The sequence below is a fragment of the Dermacentor andersoni genome, chromosome 1 (assembly GCF_023375885.2).
Source record: "Dermacentor andersoni chromosome 1, qqDerAnde1_hic_scaffold, whole genome shotgun sequence".
NCBI lineage: Eukaryota > Metazoa > Arthropoda > Arachnida > Ixodida > Ixodidae > Dermacentor > Dermacentor andersoni.
This window is the reverse complement of record NC_092814.1, coordinates 390192513-390212340: the sequence shown is the minus strand read 5'-3', so window position 1 is coordinate 390212340 and position 19828 is coordinate 390192513. Positions and strand designations below refer to the sequence as shown.

Sequence of the window (19828 nt, the reverse complement as noted above, 5' to 3'; positions counted from 1 at the left end):
ATCACTGGTAGCTTAAACGAGACGTTCTTCCTTCTCTTGTTCCCAAATGTTTCGTTTATTACTGCACAGAAAAAGTGTATGTTCCCGCTGTTAGCAATGTTTCTTTTTTATATATATACAGTTTTTCCTGTCTCTCTTGGGAAAAATCACTATATTGTTGTTACGGGACCCTTGTTCAACATGTTGTCATTCTATAAGTAGGAGTCAAGGAAGTGTCCAGCTCATGGTAACTGTTACCATGCAGGCCCTCATCCTAGTGCTGTAAACAGACCTACTTTCCCTCTCTACCGATTCACCGTGTATATGTGATCAGGGGCGTAAATTGATCCTAGTTGTAGCGAGTAGCTCACCTAAATTGAGGCATCCATTGCCCTGGGATCAACGAAAACCAGCCGTTTGCCTTCGAGTTTTAGGAAACCAGGACCTGACATCACCCGAGGTTAGCGCCCCCCTACACCTCAATACCTGTTACAGCAAGACGCGTAAGTTATGCTAACTTACGCCGCTAAAAGCAGGGCTCCTAAGCGTTACAGAGGCTGCTGTACGTATCAGCAAAAGGGGAAAGTGGGCCCGGTAGACGAACCTTGCAAGGTAGCCAGCCATTGAGTTGTGTCGGATCCCTTTTCTTCAGCGACAAATGGCGATGATGATGAAGCGCTTTGTACAATGGCACGAACCCGCTGTGGGAGATGTCCTACAAACCGGCTGTTATCATAAATGAACAAAAATTCATTTATGATAACTGGTGTAATGTATAATAATTCTCAATTTTCTACAGAAAGGAAGAATGAAAAATAATTTAAAATTAGGTTAGCACCTCCAATAAACGGTAGTGTTGAGTTTAAAGATAACTGTATTTAGGAGTGGGTTAACATGCGGAGTTTCGAATACGAATCGAATATTAAACACTACCTATTCCTATTCTAAAGAATAACTACTCGACATTTTTGAATGCTGGAAGCTAACCAAATATTTCGCTACAGCCCACTGTTAAAGTGTTCTCACTATTCTCTGTTTGCTATGCAAGGCATGACCAATTATCGGAACTGAAACAATAACAAAAATTTTCGAAGAGATGATGAAATCAAATGTATGATGAAAGTTTTGGTTTCGGTTTCGTCGCAGAAGTCTAGAATACAACCTGTCAGATTTGGTTCTAGACATTTTATCTACTTGGAAGTTCTTACGGCGACGGGGTTTTGTGACCTTCGACAGCGTCTGCTTGGAGCTCGAACCAGGTTTACCATCGGACAGGGTTCGGCAGAGAATATGACGTTGGCGCGCTCACACTCGGTAAGCCTTTGAACGTACCGGCAACGAAGTAGTGATCTCGATGTCCTTTGTAAGAACCGACGTCCTTCCTGACCTATCTACGAATGAAATACTAGCACGATTTTCTGCCACTCTTGTATGACCAAGCTCCAGCTGTTCTTCAGAGACTACCTCCCTGATTAGTTGTTCCATAGCCCCTCCGTTAATGACTAACACGAGCCACAGAAGTTCTACTGGAATCTCTTCGGTAAAGTTTACCCATGCAAGACCTTTGTTTGGGTTGCTATGGTTGTTCCCGCAGGCTGGGGTCTATGTTTTGCTCGGACTTCATGGCGGAACTGTACGCCTCTAACATCCACTGTAGGCTTTCTGACGTAGGCGCTACAATCAAATCTGGGGACTGCTCTTCCAATAACTCAGCTGCTGTCACTACCGGGACCTCTGCCTGTGCAGGTCCAAATTCCTGCGTTTCCAACGCGGCGGCATGCACGAGCGCCTGTCAATGGGTGCGCCTGCCAACGTGTGTGTTCGTGTTTAAGCGTGGACGCTTGCGAACAAATGTGGTCGTCTTTGTGCGCGCACGGCTGAATCTGCGTGCGTATTTTGATTGTGCGAGGTAGAGAGAGAATGCGTGTGTGTGCGCATGCGAGGGAGAGAGAGATTTTTTGCGCGTGTTCATGCCTCCGTATTTGCGTTTGCATGCGCGCAAGGGCGTGCATGCAAACGTAAATGCGCGTGTACGTGTGTGTGAGCGTTCGCGTCCTGTGTATATGCGTGCGTGCGCGTGTACGCGCGTGTTAGTAATTGCGGAGCATGGATGGGCGCGTGTGATTGTGTGCGTCTGCCAACGTGTGTGTTCGTGTTTGAGCATGCACGCGCGCGAACAAATGCGGGCGTGTTTGCGTGCGCATGGATGTAGGTGCCTGCTTTTTTGTATGTGCGAAGTAGAGAGAGAATACGTATGTTGCGCATGCGACGGAGAGAGAGAGATGTGTGGGCCCGTGCGAGTGCCTCCGACTGCGTATTCATGCGCGCGAGTGCGTGTACGCGAGTGTCAGCGTTCGGGACGGGTGTACATGCCTGCCTCTGCACGTGCGTGTGTGTGGATGCGCGTGTTAGTGCCCCTGTGGGTGCACTTGCGTGCTTGCGGAGCATGCTAGGGCACGTGTGAATTTGTGCGTCTGCCAACGTGTGCGTTTCAGCATGCACACGCGTGAACAAATGTGGGCGTGTTTCCGTGTGCATGAATGTATGTGCCTGCGTATTTTATATGTGCGACTTAGAGAAAGAATATGCGTGTGTGTCTGAGGGAGACAGCGCGAGAGTGTGCGCGTGCGCTCGTGCGAGGGAGAGAGAGAGTCTGTGTGTGTGCGAGTGCCTCCGTATTTATGTTTCCATTCGCGCGAACGCGTGGATGCGTTTGTGAGCATTGGTGGCGTGCGCACATGCCTGCCTTTTCGTGTGCGTGATCGGGTACGTGCGTGTTAGTGTATGTGTCCGTCCGCTTGCGTGCTTGCGGAGCATGCATGGGCGCGTATGAATGTGTACGTCTGTGAACGTGTGACTTGGTGTTTCAGCATACACGCGTACGAACAAAAGTGCGCGTTTGTGCGTAGGCACGGGTGTATATGCGTGCGTATCTTGTATGTGCGAGGTAGGCAAATAATACGCGTGTGTGCGCATGCGAGGGAGAATGAGAGATGTGTGTACGCACGCGAGTGCCTGCGTAGTTCCGTTTTCATGCACGCGAGTGCGTGTATGCATACGTGAGTGTTCGCAGCATGTGTATATGTCTGCATTTACACTTGCGCCCGCGTGTACGCGTGTTTTAGTGTACGTGTGCGTGCGCGTACTTGCTTGCGGAGCATGCATGGACACGTTTTAGTGTCTACGTCTGCCAATGTGTACGTGTTTTAGCATGAACGCGCGCGAACAAACGTGGGCGTGTTTGCTTGCACATGGATGTATGTGCGTGTGTATTTTGTATGTGCGAGGTAGAGAGAGAATGTGTGTGTGACCGTACGTGCGAGCGATAGAGAGTGTGTGCACGTGCGAGTGCCTTTGTATTTTCGTTTGCATTCACGCGAACGTGTGTATACGTGTGTGAGCACTGGCGGCGTGTGTACGTGCCTGCATCTGCACGTGCCTGAGCGCGTACGCTCGTGCGACTGTATGTGTGTGTACGTTCGATTGCTTCTGCAGCATGCATGGGCGCGTAAGAATGTGAACGTCTGCAACGTCTGTGTTCGTGTTTCAGCGTGCATGCATGCATGCAAACAAATTTAGGCGTGTATCGTGCGCATGGGTGTATGTGCCTGCGTGTTTTGCATCTGCGTGGCAGAGAGAGTGTGTGTGTGTGTCTGAGGGAGACAGGGAGAGAGTACGTGTGCGTGTGGGAAGGAGGAAGAGTGTGCCTGCCCGTATATGTGTTTGCATGCGCGTGACCGCTTGTATGCATTTATGAGCATTGGCGGCGTGTGTACATGCCTGCATTTGCGCGTGCGTTCGCGGGTAAGTGCGTGTTAGTGTACCTGTGCGTGGGCTTGCGCGCTTGCGGAGCATGCATGGGTGCGTATGAATGCATGCGTCTGCCAACGTGTGTGTGTTCATGTCTCAGCCCGTGAGAACAAATGCAGACGTGTTTCGTGCACGTAGATGGATGTAAGTGCCTGTGTATTTTGTACGTGCGAGGTAGAGAGAGAATGTTTGTGTGACCGTACGTGCGAGCGAGACAGAGTGTGTGGGCGTGCGAGTGCCTACGTACCGAAACAGAAACCAATAGCTGCTTCCTGTGACATCATGATGAGTCAATGAAGTCAGATCCTACACTGCTGTAATGTAAACACGCTGAATGCATGCGAAACACACATTACACATGGTGTTGATGCCAAAAAACGTAGCCAATGACGCGTCTCGACGACAAGAAAAACTTTTCGAGCTCTTACGAACAAGGCAGGCGCAATTTCAGCTGCAGTTTCAGCCACAGTATGAGCGCTCAAGGATCACTGTTTGCTTTTGTCCAGCCACCGCCACTGTGCGAGGCAGCTGATGTGCCCAAACTCAACGCATTGGGCAGTGGCAGGATGAATAGAAGCACCATTTATCACGTCTGTCAAAATGATGATTGTCGGACGTCATCGCGTAGCACAAGGAGCCAGCTTCATTATTTCTTGGTGAAGGGGCGGTTTAGTCTTCGACGTCACAAGCAAAGGGAGGCCGGTATAAAGGCACACATTCGCGGTCATGAGTCTGGAACGCACAACCAATCTTTAACATTCATTTTCAGAAAAACTAAAGTACTTGCAGCCCTGTCGCCTGGCACAGAAAATCAGAGTACAAAGAAGAACGTGAAGCTAAACATTTCGGCAGAATTGCCTGTCTGGTTGGCAAATTGATTAGGACTTGAGACTGACTCCAACCAAATGAATGAATGTTATTACAGGCTAATAAAATTCAGTCATTTGGTTGGAGTCAGTTTCAAGTCCTAAAGAAGAACGTATATTCAACATTTTATTAAGGTCCGTGAACATCGAAAAATTACCGGAGTTGCCCTTTAATCCTCTTCTTGCATGGGTTTTCTTTTTTGTCTTTCATTGCTGGTCTTGCATTATTTTTTCCATCATGTAGGAGAACCGGTTGTAAAGACAGAAGTGCACGATTGGGCTCATGCGTCTAAGTTCATGAACTTGATTTGTGCCAAGATAACGTGTCCAAGCATTCACACTTCCTTTATAAGAAGCCCACTGCGCCATCTATATGACGGCTGCTTTCAACTGCACCAAATAAAGCTATGCAACCAATATATATATATATATATATATATATATATATATATATATATATATATATATATATATATATATATATATATATATATATATATATATTTGACATCATTTTATCATTCCATCGTTCAGATTGGTAATCTCTGGATACGGAGTAAGTTAAGAAGTTGTGTACTAATTAACAAAGCTACGTTAATTACCTTTTCAACAATTGTTCTTAGGTGGGTAAAGCAAAGCAGTAGGTTAGAGCCTGGCCTCGATATTATCTAGTCGAGCGAAGACATTTTGATTAAACATGCTTCGGTAAGAGCTATCCGAACACATATTTTGTGATTACACGCTCTCTTAAAGCATAACTGACGCAGAAAAAGCACGTCTGTAAAGTGAGCCTGACCGCACTTAGCCTTTTGTGATAATAGACAGTTTTAGCAGAGCGTTTGCTTGCGCTCCGCTCCGCACACGTTTCACGCTCGCCGGTGGCTGCAGAGAATGCATTGATTTCGCTTATCTATCAAGAGCGCCTTCCAGAGATGCCACTGACGTGCTCTCAGCTTGGCGGTAAAACGATTACGAAAGCAACTACACGCTCCCTCACGCACGATAAATCAGGTTCCTAGCGGAACGTGGTCAGCGTCTCACGTTCCGCTGCCGCTATGTGTGCTGTGCGCACGCGCGTCAGTGTTCCCAGTAGCGTTTTGCTAAGCGGCTGCGTGCCAATTGTTGTGATAGGCCGGTCTGGGCGGAGCGGACCGTAAACGCTCTGCTAAAACTCTCTATTGCCATCAAAAGTATGGCTCCGTTAGCATGCTCCTCCCGGCTAGTCCGCTTTCAATTTCATTCACGTTTTCCTTTCTTTTTTTGGAAGGCAAGCAGTTTAAAGTTTTAATGTCAATATAGCAGTGAACGTGTGCCGCCGAATGCTTGCTTGGTCGCAATGAGACTTGTTGTTGGGCGAGTTGGTTCATACTGCGACGAAAAAAATGAACTGCGCGGGATTCGAGACAAGGACGCAATAAGGGACAAGGACCAGCGCTAACTTTCAACTTCCTTTATTCTTCGTCACTCGTCAGTCGTCGCAGAAACGATGCATGACGCAATGATGGTGCAGATTTAGTGCGTCGTAGGCATCAAGAGAATACGCTGTCAAGAACGGTAACAAAAGTAAACGGCTATACTCCGTTTCATGCATAGTAGTCAGCGCTGTGGAAGCCACGCAAGAAGTTCCGGTAAGTTACCCCTTCGCGTGTTCCATCCATGCTTCGCTTCATGCGCTTACAGCGTTCGCTCGAGCTAGCATGCACGTGAGGCTCCTCGCGATGGGTTGTAAATAAAAAAAGAAACGGAAAGAACGAAAGGATCTAAAGCAACCCATTAGCAGCCGTATACCACAGTGTCTTTGGTTAAAACGTCTTTCATCCAATACTGAGCTTATATAAAAAGTTGGGCACAATTGTGGTCACAAAATATTGAACTATATCCAAGCGCGAACGAAGCCACTGCAAGAAGTCTTTCTAGCCTTCACAGCGTTGACTGCTATGTATAGAACGGAGTTTACGGAGCCGTTCCGATGGTGACGGTGTCATCGTGACGAAATCTGGGGCGGCGATACTGACGCTTAAGGCGCTTTTTTTTTTTTTTTGCGTTGATATCGCTTTCAGAAAGGGATAATGCTATAAATGCAGTGTCATTCGTTCTTGTCTAGTAGATTTAAATATGAATGCAAATAAAATATATATTCCATTCGTCCCTGGGAGTAGCTGTAAAAGAGAAATGCTCGCTTACGCGCATACAGACACAGAGATACGACACAAGTTCGTCCGCATACACATTTTCACGCGCCCACGCATGCACACACGCACGAAAATGACGCACCCACGCACACGCAAACATACGTTTGCTCACACACGCAGACTGGAACTCGTGCGCACGCAGATTTAAATACGGACACACAAACACGCGCGCACACTCAAATGCAAGTACACACGCACGCACGCCCAAGGCGTGCTCGTACATATACACTCCCTCTCCTTCTCTGCTGCAGCCTCACAAAAACATGTGCGTGCAGTCAGACTGAATGACACTCTGTCTGTAATTACCGTTCAAACTCAAGCTGTAATAAATCACTTTATGGTTTAAATTCGGCGTTTCTACATGTCAGCTTCCTTAATTTAATTAAGAACTTCACTAACTAATTTTGCGTCTCACTACACTACGTTTGTCATTTGTATGTAATTGACAGTTTTTTTTATGCACTATAGGCTTGTATACGTTCAATTTGTTTTTTATTGATCTTATTTTTCTATGTTGTATTTTCGCGATTGTGTTTGTTTCAGTTAGCATGCTCTTCTTTAATACATCTGTACAATGTTATTATCAACCAAGGGTCCTGTTGCTGTCTTTGACTTTGGGAGCCTCGTCTGTATATTTTCTCTTACCAATGCATTGTGTTTAAAGAATAATAAAGTGAGACTGAAACTGAAACTGAATGCACATGAGTTGCTCATGTGGATTGCCGTTTATAGAATGGTGAAGGTGCTATGTACAGAATTCCTAAGCATGTGTGTGCCAGTAGGAACGATAACTTCTTCTTTTTTAACGTACCACACAGACATTTGCATGCTTGTTGTTATATGTTGTCCAAGGGATAAAATGTGATCATAGAAGGGATGACTTCTATGAATGAATAACACATTGCTACCTTTTAGGAAGGACAAACAGAACATAATATTTGAAGAGCACCACTGGAAAAGTGGGAGAATGTCGAACTAAGCCCTATGTGGCTACAAAAAAATATAGCAGGGTGCACGGTCCGGCCTCGGGAACTCCGCCGCTTCGGTGGCAGTAAAGCTCCTAAATGATTTAAATGTAGCCACATCTGCTCTCGCCTCCTCCTGCGCCGGCGCTCCTTCTCTCGGCTCCTCGCAGGCGCCGACGGTGGTGGCACCTCGGCCCGGTACAGCTAGCAGCCGCTCCCAGCGTACGCACCTTTGGCGCGCAGTGCACAGCGCGCCTGAGGGATTTGGTTGTTGCGTTTAGGACAGGAGAGGTTCAGAAATGAGTGAGTTACTCCAATAACTGCCGGTATCCACGTTTCACTGATTTATAGAAGCTCCTTCCACTGCGATCACTTCCATTGCGGTGTCAATGGTGGAGGTGGTGTGCTCAAGCAAACTAACGGAGCGTTTTTTTTTTTTTTTTTGAACGGCGCTTTTTGATCAATTTCATTTGAACTTCAACGCTGCCAAGAGAAATTGGAACGTACTCTTTGTATGTGGATATTTACCTTTTACTTTTTTTAAAACACTGGTGTGGGGTCTTGTCTCTATAAGAACCGATAATGGTGTACTTTTTCATGTATGTCAAAGGCGCGTTTGCTCGTACTACCAAAAGGCTTGGTAATGCATGGAGCCTTAATTTCTTGATGCCGTAATTCCGAAGGATTTGGCTTTCAAATCGGTCTTGGGTGAAGTGATCCTATGAATATGCTAAGATTTGGTATGGCACAACTTTTTGAGAAATGACACAAGGCACCGAAGAAAATATACGCCGTGACATTTCACAAATAATTTCGAAAGTAAGAACTGTTGATATGTCAGCTAGCCGTGTGCGTAGCGATAACAATTTTACTAACCTCGAACGTTGCAAATGGTTTGTCATTTCGCGCCCCTTCGTTAGATAGTTTTTCCCGACCTATACGCGTTAAACAAGTTTCAACCAGCTTAGGTTTCCGCGATATGTTTGAACCCAATACAATTTCGACTGCGTTTAGTGGATGTCTGCATTCTGATTTATCATGCGCGCATCTATGGCGCACACAAAATATAGCTTCCCTTACGGTGCCCCTGTACAGTAACTGCCGACTTTGGTAACAACCCCGCAAATACATATACATGCACCAATGCGCGCTACATAAAAGCTAGACCTGCACCGCGAGTAGCATGAACAGCGGGTCTCAAACGATGCGAACCGCCGTTTTAGTCTCGAGTTCGTTAGCGGAGTCCAACTAAAAAAAAAATACGACTAGCAATGCGCGTCAGTTCAGTATGCAATAGGCATCACTGAATGGCTGGTCGAACTAATATATTTATACATGCATATTGCGTGTTTCTTCTGGACGATGCACGCGGGCGCCTCGACGAATACGACGAATGCTCCCTGGCTGAACTGGCCAGTGCTGCAGTTATCCTTTGTAAACATACTTTGTAAATAGTCTCCTGTTCCTAATCCTTCGTTCGCATAACATTTTGGTGGAAGGTGCCGTTCCCCGTCCTCGCCACGGAGCTCCGCAGCGGCCGCACCATCCTGCTTTCCGCCATTGCTCCCGGTGACGACACCTCGTCTCCTTCTACTCCTGAGACCCCGACAACTACTTACGTTACAGTTACCAATCCCCGCGATCCTGGCATATTCTTCGGCCAAGATAATATGACGTTGAGCACAGGCTCAGCCTGTATGAGCATGTTAGCCGAAACAACCACTGGGACCCTGCCATTATGCTAGCTAATGTCCTATTCTACGTGGGCGGAACTCCTCGTGTCTGGTTCCAGACACACGAGGACGAGATCTCTAGCTGGGATGCTTTCAAGGAGATATGAAGCTCAACGGCCTCTTTGAAAATCCCACTGATCGGCAGCCGGCTGCTAGAGAAGAGCTTGCTACCCGAGTTCAGTCTTCTACTGAATCGTATGTCTCGTACATACAAGACGTGCTCGCTCTTTGCCGGAAAGTCGACGAGAAAATGGCGGAGGTTGACAAAGTCGGCCACGTACTCAAAGAGATCGCGGGCGACGCGTTCAACTTGTTCGTCTTCAACAATGTGTCCACCATCGACGTCATTGTCAAGGAATACCGCCGTTTTGAGGTCGCCAAAAGACGCCGCGTCGTTCCACAGTTCTCCCGGTTCCCTAAGACAGCTGCTACGTCGTCTTACGTCGACCTTGCCGCTTCACCACCCTTAAATGAGCACGTCACACGTATTGTTCACCGTGAGCTCGAGGCTACAAGTCCTGCGCCGTTCCATCCACGCCCACTTGACCCCACCAAGCAGTTCCGGCGATCTCTCTCACTGAGGCAGTTGTGCGGCAAGAATTTGCAAACCTCGGTTTTCCTGCTGCCTGCTCCATCTCCCGACGTGACGCCTGACCGGTGCCACCAGCTACGCCACACAACGATTTGTGTTCCCCTCCCAGATGCCGCAACCCTACCTAGTGGGGAATTCCGGACGACAAGCCCATTTGCTTCCGGTTCGTCCGCATTGGCCACGTTGCTCGCCACTGCCGCATCTCCTGGACGTCGCCGTATTCGAGCTAGCTTTCCCCGTCTCCTCGCCCATATGCGAGCCGTGCCGTTACTGGCCTCGTCGTATGCCTCCTAACTCTGACGCATCCGTCGATGACAGTCGTCCTGCTCACTCGCCGTCACCTCAGTGCCGTTGGTCCCAGTCGCCCCAGCCACGCTGCTATTTATCCCCGACCAATTATGGATCCGGCCCCCGGACGGAAAACTAGACTATGCAGCTCCTGGAGGTAACGCTGCCTTATCTTCGCCGTGTCCAAATCCTCCACTGACGCTCCCAACAAACCAGATCTTACTTGATATTCATGTCGATGGTGTCCCTTTGACGGCGTTAATAGATACTGGAGCCCAGGTGTCTATGAGTTGTAACTTCTGTCGTCAACTGAGGCAGGTTCTCACGCCTCCTACTACTCGAGCCATACGCCTGGCCAATGGCAGCACTGTTGACGTCTCTGGAATGTGTACTTCCTGTATAAGTATCGCCGACTGCCGCGTTCCAGTTCTTTTTACAGTGCTGACCAATTGTCCCCATTGCCTAATCCTCGGACTCGACGTTCTTACGGCGCATTCAGCTTTGATCGACTGTTCTGCCGGTACCCTTTGTCTCGAACTTCCTCTACTCGCGCATATTTGTGCGGAACTGCCGAACAACTTTAGTACGACCGCCCTCGTCCACCTGCCGCCTAAAGCCTCGACTCTCGTCGATTTGCTATCATCTTTTCCTGTGCCCGTTGGTGATGACGTCGGCACAAGTCTTCCTGACGCCCTTTTGATGCGCAGTATCCCTGTGCCCCCCTCCGTCGTCACCATCGCCGATAATCGGGCATGCCTCCCCATCGTCAACTTTGACCTGACAAAGGAAGTTCCACCCCAAGGCATATCGGTTGCCACGCTGCGTGCTATCAGAGATGACCACGTCACGAATTTTCAGTAGACGTCTGCTCCGATTATTCACCTTGTCTACAGGATGCTATTTGCCCTGACGCAATATTTCATCCCATGATTCCTACGGACCGATTGCCCGAACAAGCAACACCGGTGTGTCGGTTTTTTTTTCCTACCACGACAGCTTTGACCTCGACAATCACCAATTGGGCCAGACTTCAATTGTCAAGCCTTACATAAACGCTGGTGATGCTAGTCCTATCATTGCTGACCATATAGAGTTTCTGCTATGGAGCGTATGGTTATTCGAGATGAAGTGAAGAAGATGCTCGCTAAAGGCATTGTTGAACCTTCGTCGAGCCCTTGGGCGTCGCCTGGGGTGCTTGTTAAAAAAAATGCCACATGGCGTTTCTGCGTAGATCATCCTCATCTAAACCACATTACCAAGAACAACGTCTACCCCTTGCCCCTTGCCTCGCAATGACGACGCCCTCGATTGTATCCACGGTGCCAACTTCTTTTCACCAATAGACCTGCGGTCTGGTTATTGGCCGAATTCTGTGGATGAAAAAAACCAAGAGAAGACCGCGTTCGTCACTCCTGATGGCCTATATCAATTCAAAATTATGCCATTCGGTCTATGCAAGTCCCCAACAACATTCGAACGTATCATGGACTCTTTGCTTCAAGGGTTCAAATAGTTAACACGCCTCTGCTACCTAGACGACGGTCTCGTATTTTCGCCTACATTTGAGACACAATTTGAGCGCTTATCAGCTGTTCTTCAAGTCTTCCGCGAGGCTGGGTTCCAATCTCAATTCATCGAAATGTCAATTCGGTCATCGGCAGATTACTGCGCGGAACCACCTCGTCGACGCTTCCGGTGTTCAACCAGACCCGGAGAAAATTCGTGTGGTCACGTCTTTCCCGTATCCCAGTCTGCCAAAGACGTCCGCAGTTTTGCAGGACTCTGCTCCCACATCCGACGCTTCATTAAAGACTTTGCAGCGATTGCCCTACCAATTATTGAACTTCTGAAGAAGGACGTGCCGCTTACGTGGGGCCCCTTTCAAACTGCCGCGTTTGCCCGCCTCAGCAACATTCTCACCATGCCACCTGTATTGGCCCACTTTGACCCGTACTCTCGTACAGAGGTGCGTACCGATGCCAGTGGTCACGGTATCGGAGCTGTCTTAGCCCAGTGCCTACAGGGTCAGGATCGTGTTAGCGCCTACTCTAGCCACCTCCTCACGGCAGGGGAGCGCAACTATTCGATTACAGATCGTGAATGCCTGCTCTCGTCTGGGCGGTTTCCAAATTCCGCCCGTACTTGTATGGCAAGCACTTCTCTGTAATCACGGACCACCACGCGCTCTGCTGGCTTTCCTGACTCAAGGATCCCACCGGCCCGCTTGGTCACTGGGCTCTGCGGCTTCAAGAATATTCCTTTGCAGTTGTGTACAAGTCTGGCCGATTACATCAAGACGCCGACTGTTCATCACAATATCCTGTGGACGAACCACCCGCCGACCCTGACCCCGATACCGACGCTTGCGTTTTCTCGGTTTCTCAGTTGCTACACGTTGCCGAGGAGCAACGCCGGGATGCCACCTTGCGCGCCATCATTGATGGCTTGCAATCTTCGCTTTTTTATTCGTCGCTACATTTGTTTGTTCTCTGGGATGGTGTACTACATCGCCTCAATGTATGCCCCGACGGTCCTGCCCTACTACTCGTCATTCCTAATCATCTCCGGTCAGCTGTTCTCCAAGAACTTCACGATTTACCAACGGCAGGTCACCTTGGCGTCTCCCGCACCTACGACCGGATTCGCCGACGCTTCTTTTGGCCAGGCCTGGCCCACTCCGTCCGGAAGTACGTTCCGGCGTGTGAGAAATGCCAGCGCCGAAAAACACCATCGACGTTTCCTGCCGGGTACCTTCAACCGCTCGACATTCCTTCGGAGCCGTTCTTTCGCGTTGGCTTGGACTTACTTGGCCCTTTCTCTCTATCGACGTCTGGTAACAAGTGGCTCACTGTCGCGACAGATTACGCCGCGCGCTCCGCCATCACCAGAGCGCTTCCAACAAGCTGCGCCACTGATGTCGCTGATGTTATTTTACGTGGCGTTATTCTCCAGCATGGTGCTCCACACCAACTGCTCACAGACCGTAGTCGGAGATGTCTTTCTAAAGTTATAGCCGACACCCTGCAGTCCTGTTCAACTAAGCACAAACTGACTACGTCTTACCAGTCACCGACTAATGGTCTCACGGAGCGTCTGAATCGCACCCTAATAAACATGTTTGCAAAAATTTGTCTCGTCCCACCATACTGATTGGGACCTTGCCCTACCCTATGTCACTTTTGCATATAATTCTTTGCGCCACGACACTGCCGGTTATTCCCCATTCTTTCTGTTCTTCGGCCGAGAACCTACATTGCCACTGGACGCATCCCTTTCATTCGCCGTAGCAGAGACCAGCGAGTAGACTTGACACTTGACCCCATCACCAAAACAGCCCAAGCGCGCGAAATTGCCCACGCTCCCCTCTTGACCTCCCAAAAGAGGCAACGGCGTTTGTACAATCGCCAACACAGAGACGCCCACTTATCACCTGAATATCTGGTGCGCCTGTGGTCCCCGACTCGTCATGTTGGCCTGTCAGAAAAAATATCTCGGTACACAGGCCCATATCGCGTGCCGCGTGCCGTGACTCCAGTTACGTACGAAATCGTCCCAATAAGTACCAGTACCTCATCTGCCCCGAATTCCACTGACGTTCTGCATGTCGTACGCCTCAAGCCGTATTACTCCGCCGATATCACCGTATTATCACCGATACTTAGACGCCTCGGGACGGTGTTTCTGCCGCCGGAGATAATGATACATGCATATTGCGTGTTTCTTGTGGCCGATGCACCCGGGCGCCTCGACGAAGACGACGAACGCTCCCTGACTGTCGAGCTGTCGGCTGAAATGGGCAGTGCTGCATTCATCCTTTGTAAATATAATTTCTAAATAGTCTCCAGTTCTTAATCCTTCGTTCGCGTAAAAATATGAAACGCAATTTTGGTGTCTAAGCCTAGCGTTGGTTTCAACTACAAAGAAACGAGTGCGCCAAGCAATGTGCGCAACATCATAATCCAACCTACCAAACCAGAAGCAGCAAATGGTGAGGCTCAGACCAACATGAAGCACGGCTTTCGTAGCAGCGAGTAAACGTTTACAACTACAACCATGCCGAACGTTATTTAGTGCGAAGAAAGGCTGCAGACGCTCGCGCTTCTCACCAAAACACCCGAAAAAATACGAGAGACTTCTGATGAACGGCCACTTTTCCTGGAGGACTCGGGGATTCCGTCCACACGTCTCAACTCAAGACATCCACTTCAGCTGAAAGAGGAGGTGATTGTACCAGCAACACGCAACTCCCCCACGGCTATCCTCGCTTTTGATTTTAAAGGGGCGTTCAATAACGTGACGCATACAGCAATATTACAGAGGCTAAACACGCTGGGCTGTGGGGCCAGGACGTATTCCTATATCAGAGAGTTCCTCTCCGACAGAAAAGCCATCCTAAAGGTCGGGGACCAAGCCACAAACCACTTCCTACTGGATGAGCGCGGCACACCACAGGGCGCAGTCTAATCCCCTCTCCTTTTAAATATTGCACTGATAGGCCTTCCGCCGCTCCTCGATAACATCCCGGGGATCCGGCATGGCATATATGCCGACGACATTACCATCTGGTCATCCACAAGGTCCATCGGGGCAATGGAGAGCCGCTTGCAGGAAGCGGCAGACGTGGTGAGCGACTATGCTAAGTCATGCGGCCTCAGCTGCGCCCCCCAAAAGTCGGAGCTACTCCTGGTCTCACTGCCAAAGAAGCACGCATCCGACTCGCCCACTATCATCAAACAACTGGAGGGAGACACCATCGTTCCGTCTCAGAGCGTAAAGATATTGGGAATGGTTTTCCAGTCGGATCGCACCAACACAATATTAATTCACAATTCACAAGCTTAAGGATATTGGCCCAAGTTATCCACATAATCCAGCGAATAACAACCAAGGCAAGAGGCATGGAGGAGGCGGACACGCTTCGACTTGTCCAAGCTTTCGTCGTGTCTCAAATAACTTACGCTATTCCATACGCACTACTCAACGCGACGGAATTAAAGAAGATCAATACAATGATCAGAAAGGCATATGAGCAGGCTATGGGCCTGCCGATCAGTACGTCCACAGAACGCTGCTACGACTACGAGTGCACAACACGGCCGAGGAGCTGATCGAGGCACATTTATCCAGCCAGCGAACAAGGCTGGCGGTTACGCAAGCGGGGAGGTCCATCCTCTTACGCCTGTGGCTCTCTGCCCCTCTCAGCCATCTGCCGCCTCAGACTTTGAGCTTACTCCGTGCCATCAGGAGCGGCATCACCGTATGTCCTCTGCCTCGCAACATGCACTCAGTGCCCCACGCACAACGAAGGGAGGCCTGGGCCCTGGCCATACACAAGCAATACGGGACTTTACCCTCTACAGCCTACACGGATGCGGGGTCTTACCCTAGACGTGCAGCCACAACAGCCACCGTAGTCATCAACAAAGAACATCGGAGCAGCATTTCGCTCACCCGAAACATCATCATCATCAGCCTGGTTACTCCCACTGCAGGGCAAAGGCCTCTCCCATACTTATCCAACAACCCCGGTCATGTACTAATTGTGGCCATGTCGTCCCTGCAAACTTCTTAATCTCATCCGCCCACCTAACTTTCTGCCGCCCCCTGTTACGCTTCCCTTCCCTTGGAATCCAGTCCGTAACCCTTAATGACCATCAGTTATCTTCCCTCCTCATTACATGTCCTGCCCATGCCCATTTCTTTTTCTTGATTTCAACTAAGACGTCATTAACTCGCGTTTGTTCCCTCACCCAATCTGCTCTTTTCTTATCCCTTAACGTTACACCCATCATACTTATTTCCATACCTCGTTGCGTCGTCCTCAATTTAAGTAGAACCCTTTTCGTAAGCCTCCAGGTTTCTGCCGCGTAGGTGAGTACTGGTAAGACACAGCTATTATACACTTTTCTCTTGAGGGATAATGGCAACCTGCTGTTCATGATCTGAGAATGCCTGCCAAACGCACTCCAGCCCATTCTTATTCTTCTAATTATTTCCGTCTCATGATCCCGATCCGCCGTGACTACCTGCCCTAAGTAGATGTATTCCTTTACCACTTCCAGTGCCTCGCTACCTAGCGTAAATTGCTGTTCTAGACTGTTAAACATTACGTTAGTTTTCTGCAGATTAACTTTTAGACGCAGTCTTCTGCTTTGCCTCTCCAGGTCAGTGAGCATGCATTGCAATTGGTCCCATGAGTTACTAAGCAAGGCAATATCATCAGCGAATCGCAAGTTAGTAAGGTATTCTCCATTAACTTTTATCCCCAATTCTTCCCAATCCAGGTTTCTGAATACCTCCCGTAAACAAGCAGTGAATAGCATTGGAGGGATCGTATCTCCCTGCCTGACGCCTTTCTTTATTGCGATTTTGTTGCTTTCTTTATGGAGGCCTGCGGTGCCTGTGGAGCCGCTATAGATATCTTTCAGTATATTTACATACGGCTCGTCTACACCCTGATTCCGTAATGCCTCCATGACTGCTGAGGTTTCGACACAATTGAATGCTTTCTCGTAATCAATGAAAGCTATATATAAGGGTAGGTTATATTCCGCATATTTCTCTATCACCTAATTGATAGTGTGAATATGGTTTATTGTTGAGTAGCCTTTACAGAATCCTGCCTGGTCCGTTTCTTCACAGAAGTCTAAGGTGTTCCCGATTCTATTTGCGATTACCTTAGTAAATAGTTTGTAGGTAACTGATAGTAAACTGATCGGTCTATAATTTTTCAAGTCTTTGGCGTCCCCTTTCTTATGGATCAGGATTATGTTAGCGTTCTTCCAAGATTCCGGTACAATCGAGGTCATGAGGCATTGGGTATACAGGGTGGCCAGTTTCTCTAGAACAATCTGCCCACCATCCTTCAACAAATCTGCTGTTACCTGATCCTCCCCCGCTGCCTTCCCCTTTGCATAGCTCCCAAGGCTTTCTTTACTTCTTCCGGCGTTGCCTGTGGGATTTCGAATTCCTCTAGGCTATTCTCTCTTCCATTATTGTCGTGGGTGCCACTGGGACTGTATAAATGTCTATAGAACTCCTCAGCCACTTAAACTATCTCATCCATATTAGTAATGATATTGCCGGCTTTGTCTCTTAACGCATACATCTGATTCTTGCCAATTCCTAGTTTCTTCTTCACTGCTTTTAGGCTTCCTCCGTTCCTGAGAGGATGTTCAATTCTATCCATATTATAGTCCCTTATGTCATCTGTCTTACGCTTGTTGATTAACTTCGAAAGTTCTGCCAGTTCTATTCTAGCTGTAGGGTTAGAGGCTTTCATACATTGCTGTTTCTTGACTAGATCTTTCGTCTCCTGTGATAGCTTAATGGTATCCTGTCTAACGGAGCTACCACCGACTTCTATTGCACACTCCTTAATGATGCCCACAAGATTGTCGTTCATTGCTTCAACACTAAGGTCATCTTCCTGAGTTAAAGCCGAATACCTGTTCTGCAGCTTGATCTTTAATTCCTCTATTTTCCCTCTTACCGCTAACTCATTGATCGGCTTCTTATGTACCAGTTTCTTCCGTTCCCTCCTCAGGTCTAGGCTAATTCGAGTTCTTACCATCCTATGGTCGCTGCAGCGCACCTTGCTGAGCACGTCCACATCTTGTATGATCACCCGAAACAATCCCCTCCAAGCCGAGGAAGCGGCCATAGCCCTCGCACCCTCCCAAAGGTTAAAGTCATAGCGACCGACTCCCAACAAGCATGCTGCAACTTTGCTAGCGGCAGAATTCATACCACTACGCCCCAGATCATCAATCAAAAGCCGCCAACGAGATCAGTCATGATCATCTGGGCGCCAGCTCATCACGGTATTCCTGGCAACAAGGTCGCCAACCACATGGCTCGAGATCTGACACACAGAGCCGAAGTCGAGTAATCTGAACCCGAGCGCATGCACCCTCTAGTCTCATACTAAGACATCACACAACACTCAAGCTAACCCGCAGAACATATGCACCCCCACACAAGTTACTACCTAGAGAGCAGGAGCGATTCCTCCGAGCTCTACAGGTTAATACATTCCCTGACGCAACCAGAAATCACCTCATAGCCCCTACACAATTCTCTCCGCAATACCGCTTCGGCGCAGAGTATGGGACCCTCAGGCACCTAATAGGGGGTTGCAATGCGGTATCATTATATCCTCCGAACCCTTACCCCACCAACGAGCTTTGGGAGAGAGCCTTGGGCAGCTCCGACCTCGAGAATCAGCAACGGCTGATTGTGAGTGTCCAGGACGCGGCCCGAGCTCAAGGTCTTCTGGAATGAGGACGCCTCTCCAAAGCTGCATTTACCTAATAAAATGTTTAGTCTTTCGCACAAAGGCGCGGGTCCCGTGCGTTCTCAAAGCTTTCCCGGCCGATCCTGTTCATCGAAATGTTTCGGCAAGCTGCGTTGCTTCTTTAACATGGAATAACGAAAAGTCTTTTCGCCTAGCCTCCTCGGTTGTTGCACCCACAAGCACAATATAGGCTAGGCAACGCCGGAATGCGTAAAACGGCGCCATCGCTAGCGAAGCGCTGCCCGCCTGAACTCGATCTGCTGCCAGAAACCAACCGAAGCGAAATTTCGATACCCGGGAATTGCGCCGGCGTCTGCTACGGACCAAAAAAGCGTGCACTAGCGCGTGACCACGGCGCTGCGACCAATAGGAGGGTTGACCCTCCGGAAGCGTGGCAGGCGAGAGAGGAAGCGCCAAAGTTCGGAGGAAGTTGTTACGTTGTATTTAGGTGCTTTAGGTGGCAGAGGTAATTCGCGCCATCCATCAGAAGGGCGAGAAAGCAAAGCCGCTTCCCTTGCACAGCCTCCTAGAATGGCGCGCCCGCGTGTGCCTAGCCAGGAGGCCGTGCCCATTCGCCCATCCTCTAAACTCCTCTCTCCTTTCCCTCCCTCACAACTCCCTCACCTTCGACTTTCTCCTGGCGCGCCCGCTGGCTCGGCAAGGTAAACGTGTACTTGTAGTCGCCCATTGGTCTGAAAATGGTGGCTCATGGGCACCCTAAACGATGACATGAAAATTGGATTTAGCCGCTCTTTCTGCGTATGCGTGAGAAGCACTGGTTGCGAGAAGAAAATGGGGGACTTTCGGACCTTGAGATTTGTTGTCGCCTGGGTACTACGGGGGAGGACGTTGCGTGCTCCTTTCGTCCCTAGCCGGGCTAGCAGCACAGAATAGACAGAATGTGCGGCGACGAAGCACTATCAAAGGTGAGTTTGCCCTTTCTTTATGATGGTAGCATATTGAATTCAGATAGTCGCATATGGACACGCTTGCAAGTCGGGTGTCTTCTCAGATGACTTTAATGGCAATGCATCGTGCCGATGCATTCTTCATTGTGTCGTTGAGCTTACCGCACACTTAAGGATATTCGCACGGGACTGGTAACAA

General features: G+C 49.0%; 1 pseudogene; it reads right to left on the bottom strand.

Moving 5' to 3' along the window:
• The window catches only part of LOC126518544 (uncharacterized), a 153319-nt pseudogene extending 133910 nt beyond the window's left edge, over window positions 1-19409 (bottom strand).
• Between the last annotated feature and the right edge of the window lie 419 nt (window positions 19410-19828).